Source organism: Vipera berus (assembly GCF_964194415.1).
Source record: "Vipera berus genome assembly, chromosome: 3".
In the NCBI taxonomy this organism is placed as follows: Eukaryota; Metazoa; Chordata; class Lepidosauria; order Squamata; family Viperidae; genus Vipera; species Vipera berus.
The window spans coordinates 147884669-147902835 of NC_138204.1; positions in this window are offsets into that span (position 1 = coordinate 147884669).

Below are 18167 nucleotides of genomic sequence, written 5' to 3' on the forward strand. Positions count from 1 at the left end.
GAACCAAATAGTGATTGGTAAGAACAGAAGAAAGGGACCAAAGAATTACCGGGAACGGACCGGGTAACTTTGTGCACGAACCTAAGTGAGTAAAACTTGGGGTAAATCAAGGAATAAAACCTAGGCAGTCGGGGTAGGACAGTTTGAGTCTGAGATCTGTGAGAGGGGTGTGTGAGATGCCTCGAGGGCTGTAAGGGCTGGCAAGGCGAGGCGAGAGTGGACTCCTGAATATGCACTTCCATACCTCCATGAGGAGATTGGTCGGAAAAGGAGGAAGCGGCTTCTTGAAGCAAACTGTGGTCTCCTTAGATTGGTAAGGACAAGAGAATTGTGCAGTAAACCAACCACGGGTAATTCAGGAGGGTCCCAGGAAAAAAAAATGTTTAAAGAAAATCCGGAAAAATCCAAAACTAAAAATAGATCCTGATAGTCCATTGGGAAAACAATGTAAAAAGGATATAGAAGACTTTCCATTTAAACAAATAGAGGAAAAGGATACAATGTTTCCCATCAGAGTGTTTCCAAATGGAATAAATGCCCAGGGCCAGCCAATAATTTGTATAGGATCCACTCCGAGCATCTTTTAAGAAAGAAATGAAAAATATGATACAGGACCCTTTAGGAGCGGCTGAACAGTAAGACAATTTATTAGGACCAAACGTTTATACATGGGATGAGTTAATGGCTATACAAAGCACATTGTTCTTGGCGGAAGAAAGGCAATTGATCCGGACTGCTGCGATACGAGTCTGGGAGTGGGAATCATCCTCCTTCAACTAATAATGATATAAAAGGAGAGGATAAAGTTCCCATTGTGAGACCTAATTGGGATAATAACAATCAGGCACATAGGACAAATATGGAAGATATGAGGAACATAATTATATGGTGAATAAAGGAGGCAGTCCTGAAAGCACAAAATATGACAAAAGCTCTAAGCCTAGAACAAGAAAAAGAGGAAACCCCCGCCCCACCGCCTTCTTACAAAGATTAAGAGACACCATGAGAAGGTATTCAGGAATGGACCCTGATGACGCAGCAAATGTGCCACTCGTTAGGATCCAGTTCGTGACTAACGCTTGGCCAGATATTTCAAAGAAATTACAAAGACTGGATAACTGGACTACCAAACTTATAGATGACCTATTAAAAGAAGTTCAGAAAGTGTATGTCCAGAGGGATGCGGAGAAAGTAAAGCAAAAAGGGAGAATGATGGTAGCTACAGTTAAGGAGGTAGTAAAGCAGCAAGGACCCCCACCTCCTCGAGCTCCAGAAGGAGGACCAAGGACATGGGAGACCAGTTTGGAACAGGGGAAGTTGGAATCAAGGATTCAGAGGAAGGATACAAGGAAGTAGGAAAGGCATGGGCCGAGAGGAATGCATAAGGAGATGTTTTGGGTGTGGCCAGCCTGGACATTTTAAGAGAGATTGTCCCATACAACAGAAGGAAATGCAAGTATAGAAGTTAATGGAAGAGGATGAGGATCAATATTAGGGGTGTCGGGGGCACTTTATATTTAGGTCCCATGGAGAGCCCTTGATAAATTAGTGGGACCCAACAAAGAAGAATTAGTATTTCTAACAGATACAGGAACAGCCTGAACCTCTGTTTCTGTAATTAACACCGGAAATGAATTTAAGTGGACAAACGATCAAAGTTTCTGGAGTAAAAGGGGAAGGATCTGAAGTCCCCAAAATAGATTCCCTGGAAATTAGGGTAAAAGATGGGGAACAGAAAATTAATATTGAGCTGTTATATATTCCCAAAGCTGGGGTAAATTTGTTAGGGCGAGATGCTCTGATGGCATTACAATTAAAATTAGAATTCAAGCCTGAGGCATTTATGAGAAAGGAAGAGGAAGATGAGATCAACCCCTCTGTTTGGGTGAAAGAGGGGAACTGAGGGGGATTACAGATCCCTCATTTAAAAATCAACTTGAAAGAACCTAATGAAATAATTAGGCAGAAACAATGTTCCATTTCAATGGAAGGGAGAAAAGGTCTGCAACCAGTCACTGATAATCTCTTAAAAGACGGTCTTTTGGAATCCTCAATGTCACCTTATAATACTCCGATATTACCATTTTTTTTTTAAAAAAACACACAAGATGAGACCTATTGAATGGTCCAAGATTTGCACGTTGCAAGCAGTGGGAAAATTGAAAGGGCTAATGGAAAGATAAAGGAATCATTAACCAAATTAATTTTGGAAACTCATATGCCTTGGACAAAATGTTCACCACTAGACTTGTTACGAATCAGGACACAACCTCGAAGGAATATTGGGTTATCACCATATGAATTGTTATTCGGGGTCACATTTACTCCGGGACAGCTTTGTATAGACTCCCTACAAACAAAAGATAAGAGTCTTGAGGCAATATGTGCATAAACTGTCCAGATATTTTGATTATCTTAGGAGACAAGGATTGCTGGCACATTGATTTGTATTTTAGATTGTAAGCCGCCCTGAGTCTTCGTAGAAGGGCGGGATATAAATGGGATTAAAAAAAACCCCAAAAAACACCACCCTTGGAGTTTCCAGTCCATAGATTCCAGATCGGAGATTGGGTGCTGATCCGGAGTTGGAAGGAAGAGAAGCTGGTTTCGAGACTGTGCACCAATACACTGAGACTGTAGAGAAGAGTGCAATATAGTGGTCATTGAAGACTGGTGTCCCGAGTACCAGTCCCAGCCCCTGCTGCAGATGGAGGTGTTAAGACAAGAAAGGGAGGAAGTACCATTCCAGGGTGGGACAGAATTGGAATAATATACAACTTCAATATGACCTTGGTTACAGGAGTAATTAAAATATGGATTATAGTGGGAGTAGTAGAGCTCGGGAGCATATGCAAAGGCCAAAGTACAAATAACTCCGATAGCTGTGATGCCTGCATTAAAACCACCAAAATGGGTAATAAGATAACCAAAACTCTTAACATATCATACCCAAATGAGGACTGCAATTTACCAAAATTAGGCTAGCATCGGATTATTTATTGGTAGAAGGAGGGGTCTGTGGAAACTTTAATTTAACCAACTGTTGCCTACAAATAGACAATGAAGGGAAGGCCATTGGGGAAATAACAGACAGAATGAGGAAAATAGCCCATGTGTCAGTCCAAACCTGGACTGGAATTCTTGATGATGGGTGATACCTGGGAGGAATTTTTAGGAATCGGAAACAAGCTTTATTCATGTTAGCAGTGGTATTTTCAGGGTTAAATGTGCTTACCCTGCTTGATCCCTATAAGAAGAAGTATTGTACAAAACAGGGTGGAGGATCCACCGCACTTTGCAAACCACTTTTCTGTTTTCCCCAGAATAAAACTCTTTTCTTACCAATCCAATTTTGTTGGTGTTTTAATTCCGTTTCTAACAATGGGACACTGTCTGGAGTACTTCAGAGGTTCTGAAGTCTATGAGGAGAGGTATTGCCAATCACTGGCCTATATATTGCCCTCAAAGCAGGTCTTCTATTTCCTTGGTGTGAAGACCTCAGGAGGCCCCCTCAGCATTCACCCTTTACCAGAATTTATGCTGGGCAGTTGACAGGAGAATTCAGCTGAAAGCAGAAATGCAGACAGTCCTGCTTATAGCAAACAGAAATTTTGAGAGGAAAAAAAATATTGAGAGATTCATGGAATATCTTGGAGGAAGAAGAAAGTTGACACAAATAGGTCTTCCTCCAATTTCTCTTTTGATGCATTGTCGTCAACCTTCTCACTAAAATTAAAAGACCATTCCTGCATATTGTTGCCACATGGGGGCATCGCTCAGCCAGGTTTGTTAATATGTCTTCTCTTCTGAAAAGCAACAGGCTTTTTTTAGCAGGAAAATTCCACTGGTAATATTTCTTCCAATTTAAAAGCAAACGCTGATAATGGGCATACCACATTTCAATCTGCAGAATTATGTAGAGTTCGTTCCCTTCTTTTTTCTTCTTCTTCTTTTTTTTTAAAAAAAGGCTTGGGTTGTTTAAGATGTAGTTCAGGCCCTTATCAAACTTCTGTGAGTTGGGAATGTTTCTTTGTTGGAGAGGCAAACACACTGCCAGAGAAATACCAAGATTGCCAAAATTGTGAACCTGCCTCTCAAGCTGTGTTGGGTATGTATTTCTTCGATCTTCAGCTGCCAATTCAGGCTGGTGCTAAAGAAGCTTACTTCACAATGTGACATTTTTGTAACCAAGGGAATGGAGGTGCATAGCCACACAGGAAGTCAGAATCGGTACACAGAAAAAAAAAGATGCAGCTTAACACATATTGGTACAATAAGGTTGCCCAATATGGCAAGAGTATTCATTCCAGTTCAGTCTCTCTCTACTTTCTATGGCCCATCTCTTGAAATTCCACAAGGTTCTGCCATGCTAAGGAGCAATTTATTTTAAAAATTTATATGGCCATGCATATTGTAATTACCACCCTGGGTGGCACACACACAGAAACAAAGAAAAATAAAAAATCAGTAAAAACCTGATAAAACTTATTTTTTAAAAAGACCTCATGGTGCCCTGCAGCAGGACTTTCCCATAGGTCTACACACATCTTGCTGGTCTCTTAACCTCATCCTATCTCCCCCCAGTGCTTGGGGGAAGAATCAGCTCTTCAAGGTCTTCCAGAAGGCAAAGGGGACTGCAAGGTTTCTGGGCGAAGTGTCCACATGGGCAGAGTCAGCTACAGAGAAAACATACTTGCTAAGTCCTGCTAGATGACAACATTTAAGGGAAGGAACCTGGAGTATTCCTGGAGAGCAGTCCGGCACGTAGCCTAGTTCCATGCATATTTAGGACTTTCGAGAGGATAACCAGCACCTTGAATGGTACCTGGAAGGAAACTGGAAGCAAGTAGGCTTCTTTGTGAAAGCTGTGTGATGATTGTCACGGAGACCTGGCTACACCCAGCTGTATCCGATGCGGCAGTGGAGTTGGCAAGCTGAGTCATTTATTGCTCCGATAGAAATGGCACTTCCAGTAAGAGCAATGGAGGAGGACTCTGTATCTACAGTATATACACAGTGACTGGTGTGTTAACAGCAGAGTAGTCTATACGTATTGCTCCCCAGATGTGGAGCTGATGACTGTCACATGTAGGCCATTTTGTCTGCCTAGAGCAGCCATGTCAAACTCGTGACGTCACACGACATATCGCGACTTTTTCTCCATTGCCAGCAATGGGGTGGGCGTGGTTTCGGGATGACGTGTCTGGCCTGTGGGCCGGCAGTTTGACATGCCTGGCCGAGAGAAATCACTGTGATAACTATTATAGCTGTCTATATTTCACCTGATGCCAATGTCAGCGTGATGCTTTCTAAGCTATACAATGTCATCTCCAGGCAGCAACAAACTCACCCAGAGGGCGCTCTTGTTGTGGCTGGAGACTTCAATCTAGCCCAGGGGTAGGCAACCTCGGCTCTTTTATGACTCGTGGACTTCAACTCCCAGAATTCCTGAGCCAGCATAGCTGACTCAGGAATTCTGGAAGTTGAAGTCCACGAGTCATAAAAGAGCCGAGGTTGCCTGCCCCGATCTAGCCTTTCTAAAGACAGTTCTCCCTAAGTTTGTGCAGTATGTGCAATTCTCCACCAGAGGGAAGAACACTTTAGTCCATGTGTACTCTAACCTGAAACAGGCATACAGCGCAATCCCCCTCCCCCACCTGGGTACATCCGACCATCTTTCACTCCTGTTGTGCCCAAAGGATGTCCCTCTCAGGAAAAGAACCCAGCCAGTCATGCAAATGGTTAAAATCTGGCCAGTGGGTGCTCTCAGTCAGCTGCAGGACTGTTTTGAAACCACTGAGTGATTTGAACATCAAGACCTGCATGAACACACTGATGCCGTAGTCTCTTACATCAAAGTGTGCACTGACAGTGTAACAACAGAAAAGTGCATCAGAGTCCATGGGAATTGTAAACCCTGGATGACGGCAGAGGTACGGACACTTCTGAGAGCCCGGGATTCTGCCTTTAAGGCAGGGGATAGGGATATATAGAGAGAGGCCAGGGCAAATCTTAGAAGAGGCATTAAGACGGCAAAACAACCATACAAATATAAGGTGGAGAACCACCTAGCAGATAACAACCCGAAGCAAGTGTGGCAGGGACTGCAGCACCTAACTAACCATAAGGGTAACACGAGGAACACAGTCAACGCTGATGCCTCATTGGCAGAGGAGCTGAATATCTTCTTCACTCGCTACGAGGTGAAAAAACCAGACCCCGTAGCCTCTGCTGGCCGGCCTTCTGATTCTCAGCCACTCACCCTGTATGAACATCAAGTGAAAGCTGTATTGAAGGCTGTGAATTCCAGCAAAGCTGCAGGTCCCGATGGGGTGCTGGGGATAGTGGTAAAGAATGGTGCCGACCAATTAGCAGGGGTCCTGACAAGGATCTTTAACATCTCCCAGCAAACGGCCTGTGTTCCATCATGCTTGAAAGCAGCCACTATTGTCCCAGTCCCGAAGAAAACAGCAATTAACTGCCTAAACAACTATAGACCTATCGCATTAATGTCTGTAGTGATGAAATGCTTCAAAAGAGTGGTTCTCCAACACCTCAGGACCTGCTTCCCGCCGGACTTTGACAAACATCAGTTTGCCTACAGGGGGAATAGGTCGACAGACGGACGCTATAGCTACTGCTTTACATTCTGTAGTGAGCCATCTGGAGAAACCCGGAAACTATGTCAGGATGCTTTTCATTGACTACAGCTCGGCCTTCAATACTATTCTGCCGAGCATTCTTATTGAAAAGCTGACTGACTTGGATTTTCCCATCTGCGACTGGATCAGAGACTTTCTGACGGACCGGCCTCAAACAGTGAGGGTTGGGTCTGTCCCATCCAGCTTCCTGAAGCTTTGCACTGGCTCGCCACAGGGCTGTGTGCTCAGTCCCTACCTGTATTCACTGTACACACGATTGTGTATCATATGACCCATCCACTGTGATCATTAAGTTCGCAGATGATACCACCCTATTGAGTCTCATTACAGGTGGAGACGAAACAGCGTATAGGGGGGAGGTTCCAAAATTATCCTCATGGTGCCTAGGAAACAACCTGTACCTGAACATCAGCAAGACAAAGGAGATGATGTTAGACTTCTGGAAGAAAAGAGAGGAACCCGCCCCACTTTACATTGAGGGGGGCTGTGTGAAGAGAGCTTCCTCCTTTAAATTCCTTGGAGTCTATCTCAGCGAAGATCTCACCTTGGAAATCAACACAACCCAGGTGGCCAGAAAGGCCCAACAGAGACTCCACTTCCTTAGGGTCTTGCAAAAGAACAAAGTGGAACAATGACTGATGACCTCCTTTTACTGGTCCACTATAGAGAGCGTTCTCTCACATTGCATTATGGTGTGGTATGCTGGCTTGGCAGCCGGGATAGAAAGACACTACAGAGGGTGGTGAGCACAGCATAAAACATTGTGGGCTTTCCCCTGATACCACTAGATGACATCGCTAGGGCCCACTGCCTTAGAAGAGTGAGGAAAATCCTCAAGGACGACTCACACCCTGGTCAGCACCTCTTCAATCTCCTACCATTGGGTAGGAGATATAGAAGCATAGCCAGCCGCACCAACAGGCTGAAGAACAGCTTCTACCCATGGGCTGTCAGACTTCTGAATGGAAAATAAGTTCATGTCAACATAGTATGATAGACTTGTGGGGCCAGCGCAGTGTGCAATATGTTCACATGGTGCAATAAGATTGTGTGTTTGTTAGTAGGATTCATTGTGTTGGGGGGGTGCAGGAAGGGAGACTCAGCTAATCTGATTGTACACATGTTGTACTCTGACAATAAAAGTTGATTTGATTTGATTTGGAAGCCAGTGCAACCTGTGGGAATAAAATGGGCAAACCTGGAGCAACTAAAACTGCCCAAGTCACCACATTCTGGGCCATTTATAATTTCCAGATGTCTTCAAGGACAACCCCATTGCAATAATCCAATTTTGCTATGTGAGGCATCAGAAAAGTTGTCTTATCCCTGCTTCCAAGTTCTATTGGAGAGAAATCAATCATTTTAGTATAAATGCCAGTCCTGTACCCCAATGCAAGTCAGGGCAACAAACAATTTTTTTAAAATGGAGAGGACATTTAATGCCCTTGGCCTCTGCAAATAAGTCACAGCTAGAGGCTTTCTTATGGAAAGCATTGCTTCACAACTACCACAATAGCAGACAGAACTGACAAGCTTCTGAACCCACTGGAGATCCTGTCAGGGGTCTTCAGACTTGGCCCTTTTATGACTTGTGGACTTCAACTCCCAGAATTCTTCAGCCAGGCTAGTTACTTTCCCTACGCGATGGGAAAGTAACAGGTAATAGATGTTTTCAGGATCACCTTCAGCTTCCTGCAGGTCTGCATGGACTTTTACTCCGTGTCTTGCTAGTGGGGTCCTGTAGGGCTGCTCTCCCCAATTGGAAGAAAAGGAGCTCAGAATAGGTCTTTCCAACTGTTAGACCTATTTTTAAAAGTGGTGTACCCATTGACTGCAGTGTATGCCTCCCAGCATACACAAAGGACAGCACAGCAGCAGGCTGATGGTGCAGATCAGCAGAGGGGTTGGACAGCTCCGGGCGATAACTACTCACTCAGGATAAGCCTAATGAGTTAAGCTGTTGACAGCCCCAGGCATGGTCAGCCTGGTGGGAAGCCAGGATCTACACCCATTGTCACCTGCACTGGCAGGAAGCCCAGGTTTGAACTGATTGGATGCCATCCACCTGGGCAGGTACAAATAGACGCCAGGCTCCCCTGTTTCCCCAGTTCGTTCTGTTCAGAATAAACTCATCTTTACCCCAGCTCTGTGTCCGTCTCTATGTGAAGCATGCGACTTTACACTGACTACACAGCCTTTTGGCAAGTCTGTTTTGACCATTAAAAATATTTCTAAGTTCATCTGGTAGTTCAAATTTTTTCCTTCACGCGGAGGACAAGCATACCTCTGTTTTTAAATTGCCTACTTTAAAAGAAGCTGCTGAGGAAATGTAACCAGATGACTGGAATTCATCTAGATTTAATCAAAGCAGCTGTAACCATGTGTACTTCTCTGAAAGTACAACCCGACTTTTACATTAAGCATCCTTGGCTGAAGGAAATGTACAAGAAACAACCCCTATCAATGTAAAGCTGCAAAAGCCTGTTGACACTACCTGTTTTTGTTATAAGCAGAGAGTTGCAAAATATCACAAGTCCATCTTGGGCAAAGCTTTTAAGTCACTTTCAGGGTGTATGGCTGACTAAAGACATACTTTCTGTAGAGCTAAGGGAAGTGAACTTGATAGAAATAAGCAATTATTACCTAAACAAAGAGGGCTGAAACACTATATAAAGTCTTGGGAAGAAAGATAATATTTGGAAGCGCCTGAGGCAAATGTCTCCCCGATTCACTGGGCTGTAAGAAGGAGGGGCAGTACAGCACAATCAGACCTGTGAGATATTTTTTACTATAGTCATGCTCAGTAAAGTATAATTCTGGTTTTCCTGTGGAGTTGAAGGTCTGGTCTACTGTATGTAGTGCAGGGGTGTCAAACTCGCAATGTCACTTGACGTGTCGCGATGTATTGTGACTTTTTTTCCATTGCCTGCAATGGGGTGGGCATGGTTTCGGCATGATGCATCCGACCCGCGGGCTGGCAGTTTGACACCCCTGACCTAGTGGGTTGATGCTCCCTCAGAGATTTTTAAAGAGGCAATTTTCTGACAAGTCTCCAATTACCTTGTTTACCCCTACAAGTGCTCCTGAACTTACAACAGCTCGTTTAATGACTGTTTGAAGTTACAACAGCACTGAAAAAGTGACACTTGCAACCATTGCAGCGTTCCCATGATCCAGATCAAAATTCAGATGCTTGGCAACTGACTCACATTTATAACATTGCAGTGCCCTGGGGTGATGTGATCACCTTTTGCAACCTTCTGACAAGCAAAGTCATTGGGGAAGCCAGGTTCACTTAACCGTCTTACTAACTTAAATGACTGCAGTGATTCACCTAACTGTAGCAGGAAAGGTCACAAAACAGGGCAAAATTCATTTAACATGTCTCACTTGGCAACAGAAATTTTGGGCTCAGTTGTGGTCATAAGTCAAGGACTATCTATAGTCTTTTATAGAAAAGAGCCCAACAGGCTTGCTGCTTTCAAGACTGCAGCTGAACCAAATGGCTGCTGCAGTTTCTCTTATTATCCCCTCCCAAGATTCATTTCCTTTCTTTGTCGGCTGTCAGTTTTTTAAAAAGGTTTTGTTTTATCCTGCCTTTATTTTTAAAAGTCAAGGTGGTGGAAATAATGTTCCTTCTTTCTTCTGTTTTCCCCACAACAACCCTGTGGGATGAGTTGGGCTGAGAAAGTGACTGGCCCAAAGTCACTCAGTTGACTTTCATGCCTAAGACCGGACTAGAATTCATTCCCGATTTCTAGCCTTGAAGAGGACACCCAGTTTAATGGTAGAAGGGGAAAGTAGACAAATGAATAAAGAGTTTCAATCTCGCTTCCAGAAGATTTAGAGGTATAGGACAGATGTGGCTAATTGGGAGGGGGAAAGAGCTGAGCTTGGCCCTCATTTAGATGTTCTTGGGGGCAGGTGAAATGAACTTCAAACAGCAATTAGATCCTAGACTAGGAAAGAGGTGAGGTTGGTTTAATTTCAGCTATGGGGTAGAGATGGCCTATGTGAAATTTATGGGTGAAAACATGAACCTAGCCCAGGTAAATAGGAAGGTATGAGAAAGAGACTGAAGACTTCCTTTCCTTTGGACTCTCCTTGGTAAAACAGGAGGGAAGGAGAAATATGCTATCAGACTTTCAAGATTCTATTATGGTAGCCTACACCATTCAACAAGGTATTCTATTATTTCTTTTGGTACAAGTTTCCTGACATAGTCTACCTCAGGGGTAGGCAACCTCGGCTCTTTTATGACTCACGGACTTCAACTCCCAGAATTCCTGAGGCAGCATAGCTGACTCAGGAATTCTGGGAGTTGAAGTCCGTGAGTCATAAAAGAACCGAGGTTGCCTACCCCTGGTCTACCTCAAAGAACTGATGGGAGTAAAAAAAAAAATAAGATAGCAGCTGCTGCCAATTGAAGACCTTTTCTTTTTGGTTCAAATTGCAGCACATGTAAAAAAAAAGGCAGGTTTTGATCGTAGAGTTATGATCTTGATTTTCTAAACTACAGTCCACACATCCCCCCCTTGCGGATGCTTGGATTTTATTTATTTTTGGTTCCATTTTCAGGAATCTTTGGAAAAGACACGATGGTTGGAAAACTGAAAGGCAGGCTAGCAAAAGTTGTCGGTGACATGAGCTTACAATAACACTAAAAAGGAGGGGCCCCCCAACAGATGATCCCGATGATCTATGGCCATTCGATAATGAATAGGCAGAAAGGCCTGAATCACTGAGCCAATTCTAATTACATGTATACAGAGGCAAACTGGATTTAGTTAAATACAACTGATAGATTTACTCCACATATATGTAATGCTTTGTATCTTCTATGGTAGAAATTTTGATAGGCCCTGAAAAACCATGCCCATTCAAAGGCTACTTATGGCTTTTAGGCCTCAGCTTCTACACCACAGTGTGACAGGCTTTTTCATATACCTAAATCAATGGGCTCCAAAATCTGAGCTAACATTACCAGACAGGTCCCAAGACAACACACAAACAAGTACTCAAAGGATAGTAGTACTACTCACTGCTCCATTTTTTCTACTACATCTCCTACTACCACTCCAACTACTACTGTACTTCTTACAAATCCTACTGCTGGAGAACAATCTTTGCTTTAGGCTGCTTCAGGAACACACACACACCTCCTTTCTTCCCTGTCCCCACAACCACCACCACCACACCCAGTTGCCTCTCTGCTCAGCTTTTATAGGCAATAATAGCTGTGCTGGCCAGGGAGAGGCCTTAAAGGGACAGAACAACAACAGCATAGTTGCTGGCCATTTTGTAGGCAGCTTGTTCTCACACATTTTCTTAGCATGGGAATGAATATTAACTAGGACATTAGGAGGCAACAACTTGAAGGATCCTTAGGTGATAACATAGATTTTGTGTTATATATGTAAACAATCCCTTGATATGATGTATATATGTTAACTGTTCAATCAAAGCGGCAGCAGCAAGCGTATAGACTAAACGCAGCCTGACAGGAAAACACGCGGGAACTTTGACAGCTGTCAAAGTTCCCCGCACCGCGCAGGCGCCACCACTGACAGCTCGCGGCTGTCAAACGCCGGACTACGAAGAAGCCTGAGCTGTCAAAGCGTCCACCGTACAGCGCAGGCGCAACCACTGACAGCTCGCGGCTGTCAAAACACTAAGACACGCGGAAGCCGGAGCTGTCAACAAAAGACGACGCGGATTGGTCCCTGCCTGACAGGGCGCCAAAATGGACACCGCTGATTGGTCCTCGCTACCAGCTGCCGGCTATAAAAGCCGGACAAGTTATTCTTTGTTTGCCTTGCTCTTAAATAAATCTGTTGTTATTAGCCTGTCGTCCCGAGTGGTCCTTCGGCTACTTCACTGGCGACGAGGATGGGATCGCTCCGGAGCTGAAGTCACGGCCGAGGAAGGGAGTTCCCGGCAAGAGCTGTCACGGAAGTTTTAACTTCCATCGGAGCAACCCAGGACCGGACGACATGGCAAACTTCGGCCGTGTGAGGGAGTTTGATACACGCCATCCCGAGAGATGGCAATCACACCTCGGCCAAGTCGAGGGATTCCTCCTCGTCAGTAAGATCACTGACGACCGAGCAAAGGCCGCCGCTCTGCTGTACATCAGCGGGCCCCCGGTGTACGATGCAGCCGTCGGGTTGTTCAGCCCAGTGCCCATCACTGAAGTCTCATACGCGGACTTGGTGGACCAGCTGAGCAAATACTACATGCCGGCTCGATCAGAACTATACTGGCGGGTGCAATTCGCGCAAAAGAAACAACGGCAGGACGAGCCCGCCAACGAATTCATCGCCGGGGTCAGACATGCCGCAAGGAACTGCTGCTTCCCCGACCTGGAAGATCGCATCAGAGACCAGGTGGTGATCGGTCTGAGGGACGAGAAGCTACAAAAAAAACTGACGTCCAAACCCGACATGAACCTGGCCGAGCTGACCAGGGAGATCATGGCATACGAACACAGCCACAAGAAGAAGCCGACCAACACGACCCCAGAGACCCCCGCGACAGTCTACCAGGAAAGCGCAGCCTTCAGCGACAGCGGAGAGTCGGTAGATTTCACCGACGGAGAAGCCCTACAACGCCGAATGGAGCACAGACAGCCAAGAAGGGGAAAGACGTCGGACTGCCGGGGGTCCAGGAACCCTCCACCGCCACCACCGCGTTACGAGCAACGAGCCGCCTGTGCCAGCTGCGGAGGCAATCATGCCCGAGGAAGTTGCCGTTTTAGGAACGCGAAATGCCACAATTGCGGGAAGACTGGCCACATCAAGCCGGTGTGCCGCAGCAAAGGCCGGGACAACATCAATGAGGTGGAGGCAAAACCCCCAGGTAGGCCAGCCGCCCAGGCCAGCAGAGAACCCCACCCAGGGCCCCTGGTAGAGACTGTGGACAGGGTAAACAGCATAAGCTCCAAGGTTAAGATCTGGGTCAGAATTCAGGGGGTGCCCTGCCACATGGAAGTAGATTCCGGGTCGGCAGTTTCCTTAATTTCTCTAACAACCTATCAGGAGATCTGTCAGAAGGGCCGAGGACAAATTTCCCTGAAACGAACTCAGGTACACCTAGCGGACTTCCAGAAAACCCCCATTCCGGTGGAAGGAAAAGCCAAGGTCGTAGTGCAGTACAAGGGGTTCAAGGGTCCCCTGGAGGTTTTAGTTACGCCAAGGAACCGCACCAATTTGATAGGACTAAACTGGTTCAGTCCACTAGGTATCGCTTTAACAGGGGTTAACACCATCCTAACACCCAGCCTAGAAGCCGTTTGCGATAAGTTCGCCGACGTTTTCGATGGCACTTTAGGGAAATACACGGGTCCCCCCATCTCCTTACAGTTAAACCCTGCAATCCAACCAGTTAAGATAAGAGCCAGGAGGGTACCTTTTGCCCTTAAAGAAAAAATCGAAAACGAACTTGATCGCCTCGTAGGACTAGGGGTGCTTGAGCCAACAGAAGGGGGAACCTGGGAGACCCCAATCGTCACCCCAATCAAACCTAATGGGGAGGTGAGACTGTGCGCTGATTATAAGGCGACAGTCAACTTAGCCCTCAGCCCCCATGCCTACCCAGTGCCAGCGGTAAGGGACGTATTTGCTTCCATCCGCTCTGGCACCCTTTTCGCCAAGCTCGATCTCTCACAGGCGTACTTACAGCTACCTGTCACTGAGGACACTGCGGAGGCCCAGACAATTGTTACCCACCGCGGCGCCTTTAAGGTAAAGAGGCTCCAATTTGGCATATCGGCGGCCCCGGGTATATTTCAGGGTATCATGGAGAAGACCCTGAAAGGAATACCCGGGGTCTGCCCCTACTTTGACGATGTTCTCATCGCCGGAGAAAACGAAGCGAACTTAGCTGACAGGCTGTCAGCTGTGCTAAGCCGGCTCAGAGAAGCCGGCCTCAAACTTAAGCGGGAAAAGTGCTCTATTGGAGTCACCTCCACTGAATTCCTAGGGTACAAAATAGATAGCCAGGGCATTCACCCCACCTCAGAAAAACTACAGGCTATTCAAACCGCACCCAGTCCTAGGAATAAGCAAGAGCTGCAATCCTTTTTAGGATTGTTAAATTTTTACCATGCCTTCATCCCCCATAAGGCCACTATTGCGGAGCCTCTGCATAGACTCCTAGACAAGGGTACAACTTGGTCCTGGACCAAAGAACATGAGAATAGCTTCCATTCATTAAAAAAGATTATCTGTCACAGTTCAACTATCACCCTTTTCAGGGAGGACACCCCAATATGCATCGCTTGCGATGCCTCTCCCTATGGAATCGGGGCTGTTTTAAGTCACATATTCAAGGACGGCACACAAAGACCCATAGCCTTCTATTCACGCACTCTAACCAAAGCTGAAAGAAACTACGCCCAAATCGACAGGGAAGCCCTAGCAATAGTAGCAGGGGTCAAAAAATTTCATGATTACCTATATGGAAGACCATTCACTATAATTACAGATCACAAACCCCTGCTAGGCATATTCACGTGGAACAAAACTACTCCACAAATTCTCTCCCCGAGAATGCTAAGATGGTCAACCTTCTTAGCAGCCTATTCCTATCAACTAATACATAAACCAGGTAAAGAATTGGGTCATGCTGACTGCCTCAGCAGACTGCCCATACAAACCAGGGACCCAGACCCAGCCCCAGCCAGCCAGATTTTAGCAATCTCCCAACTTCCAGAATGCCCCCTGACTGCAAACATCATAGCTACTAATTCTGCCAAAGATAAAATACTTGCCAGAATCCACAAATGGGCCACAACAGGATGGCCAGCTCAAAATCCACAACCTCAATTCCAACCCTATTATAACAGAAAAAATGAGATCTCAACACATAGAGGATGCCTGCTGTGGGGAAATAGGGTCATCATACCAGAAAGAAACATAGACCAAACATTACAAATCTTACACGAAGGACACCCTGGAATTGTAAAAATGAAGGCGATGGCTAGAAGTTATGTGTGGTGGCCAGGCATAGATAAACAAATAGAAAAGTACGTGGGTGGGTGTTATACCTGTCAAGGGACCAGGAATGAACCACCCCAGGCTCCAATCCATAAATGGGAAACAACAAGGAACCCTTGGTCACGTATACATATAGATTTTGCGGGACCCATCCAAGGCCAAAGTTTCTTAATTGTAGTAGACAGCCACTCAAAATGGCTGGAAGTCACTCCCCTTAGAAAAACAACGTCCCAAGCCACTATACAAGCTTTACGAAAAATATTCGCTACGCACGGCCTACCTGACACCATAGTTTCTGACAACGGACCTCAATTCACCTCTCGTGAATTTCAGATCTTCGCTACGAAGAATTGTATTAGGTTGGTCACGTCGGCGCCGTTCCACCCATCGTCAAACGGGATGGCTGAAATTATGGTACGATCCACAAAAGAAGCATTAAAAAAATTCGTTAAAGGAAACTGGCAGAGGCGCATCAGCCAGTTCCTCTTAGCACAACACACAACACCTTGTTCCACGACCGGCAAATCACCAGCCGAATTAAGATGGGGGAGAAGACTAATAACACGTCTGGACAGACTGCACCCTGACACGTATCCAGAAGAAGAACCGCACCCCCACCCCGCCCGCACACTCAACCCAGGTCAATTAATTTGGGCGCGATCATACACAGATAAAAACAAGTGGGTCCAAGGGACAGTAATAAAACAAACGGGGCCCATCTCATACCTTATAGCTACGCGAGCACACGGCAACATACGCCGCCATATTGATCAGCTCAGACCCAGACAACCACCACACACTTCTGGGCAACCAACCAATGCCAGCATACAGCTCCCACCGGAAATGCTGCCTATTCCAAACCAGGAAGAAGAACACCAAAACGAAGACCCGGAACCTGAGCACCCTCCACCCCTTCGCCGCTCAACCAGGAATCGGAGACCACCCACCTACCTAAAAGACTATCAGTGGGCAGGTTCAAACATCCAAGACGGCAGAAACGCACCAGGGGAGGGGTAAGGGGTGTGTTATATATGTAAACAATCCCTTGATATGATGTATATATGTTAACTGTTCAATCAAAGCGGCAGCAGCAAGCGTATAGACTAAACGCAGCCTGACAGGAAAACACGCGGGAACTTTGACAGCTGTCAAAGTTCCCCGCACCGCGCAGGCGCCACCACTGACAGCTCGCGGCTGTCAAACGCCGGACTACGAAGAAGCCTGAGCTGTCAAAGCGTCCACCGTACAGCGCAGGCGCAACCACTGACAGCTCGCGGCTGTCAAAACACTAAGACACGCGGAAGCCGGAGCTGTCAACAAAAGACGACGCGGATTGGTCCCTGCCTGACAGGGCGCCAAAATGGACACCGCTGATTGGTCCTCGCTACCAGCTGCCGGCTATAAAAGCCGGACAAGTTATTCTTTGTTTGCCTTGCTCTTAAATAAATCTGTTGTTATTAGCCTGTCGTCCCGAGTGGTCCTTCGGCTACTTCAGATTTACTTTTTTTCTATAGCTTTCAGCCATTTGTTGGTTGATTGGATTTTTGCAGCCTGAATCTGGTAAGTGGCGAGGGGTACATCTGCCCCTCTAGGACCAGTATTTCCCCAACCTTGGTAATTTCCAGGAATGCGAACTACAACTCCCAGTATTCCACAGCTAGCATGGCCATTGATAAGAATTGGCAACTGGGTGTGGTGGTGTTGGTTGTGGGGAGTTGAAGTCCACACCCTTAGAAGTTGCCAATGTTAAAAAAATCTTGTTTTAGAGGCTCCTAAACTGTAGTTCCCAGTATACATTACCATTGATCCTAGTATCTAGGGCTGCTCTGAATTATAGCGGATTGGGGTGAAGCACTCAAATTCTCCCAGGAAGAGAGAAACAAAGAAATGATTCTGAGCACTTTGACTCAAAGTACAGTAGTGCTACTTGACCAAAGTCCAGTAAGCAAAAGAGTTTGTAGTGCAGGCAATCTATTTGTTTTCAGAGAGCCTGTCCTGTTTCCTTTAAACGCCGGACCAAACAAACCAGGGAGGTTATTTTTAATTCTTGTTTGAAGGCTCATTCATTAAAGCTATTGATAGCCAGCTCAAGTCTGCCTCAAAGATAAAAGCTTTTGTGGAGACTGCACTTAGGCATCTTTCAAAAAAATAAAATCTTGCAGGATGAAAAGGCAATGAAAATCCATTTCTCTCTTTCATGTCCCTCTCCACTCATCTGCCTGGGTTTTTCTATTTCCACATAGCTGAAGGTAGAGATTTCAGATTTAACTAAGCAGAGAGCCCAGAATAGATTGCTCAGAAACCACAAACTGTGACAACATGATTCCCAATTCCTTCTTTTATAGTCAAGAATACAAACCTTTGCAGAATTTCACAAGGTTTACTCAGTTGATTTGGTGTTTTTTTTAAAGCATGCTAAGCAAAGAGGGGGAAAAAGATACTCTTGGATCAAAATTTTATGGAAAAGCTCTGGTTGAGTTGAATTAATTAAGTAATGTACACACATGGA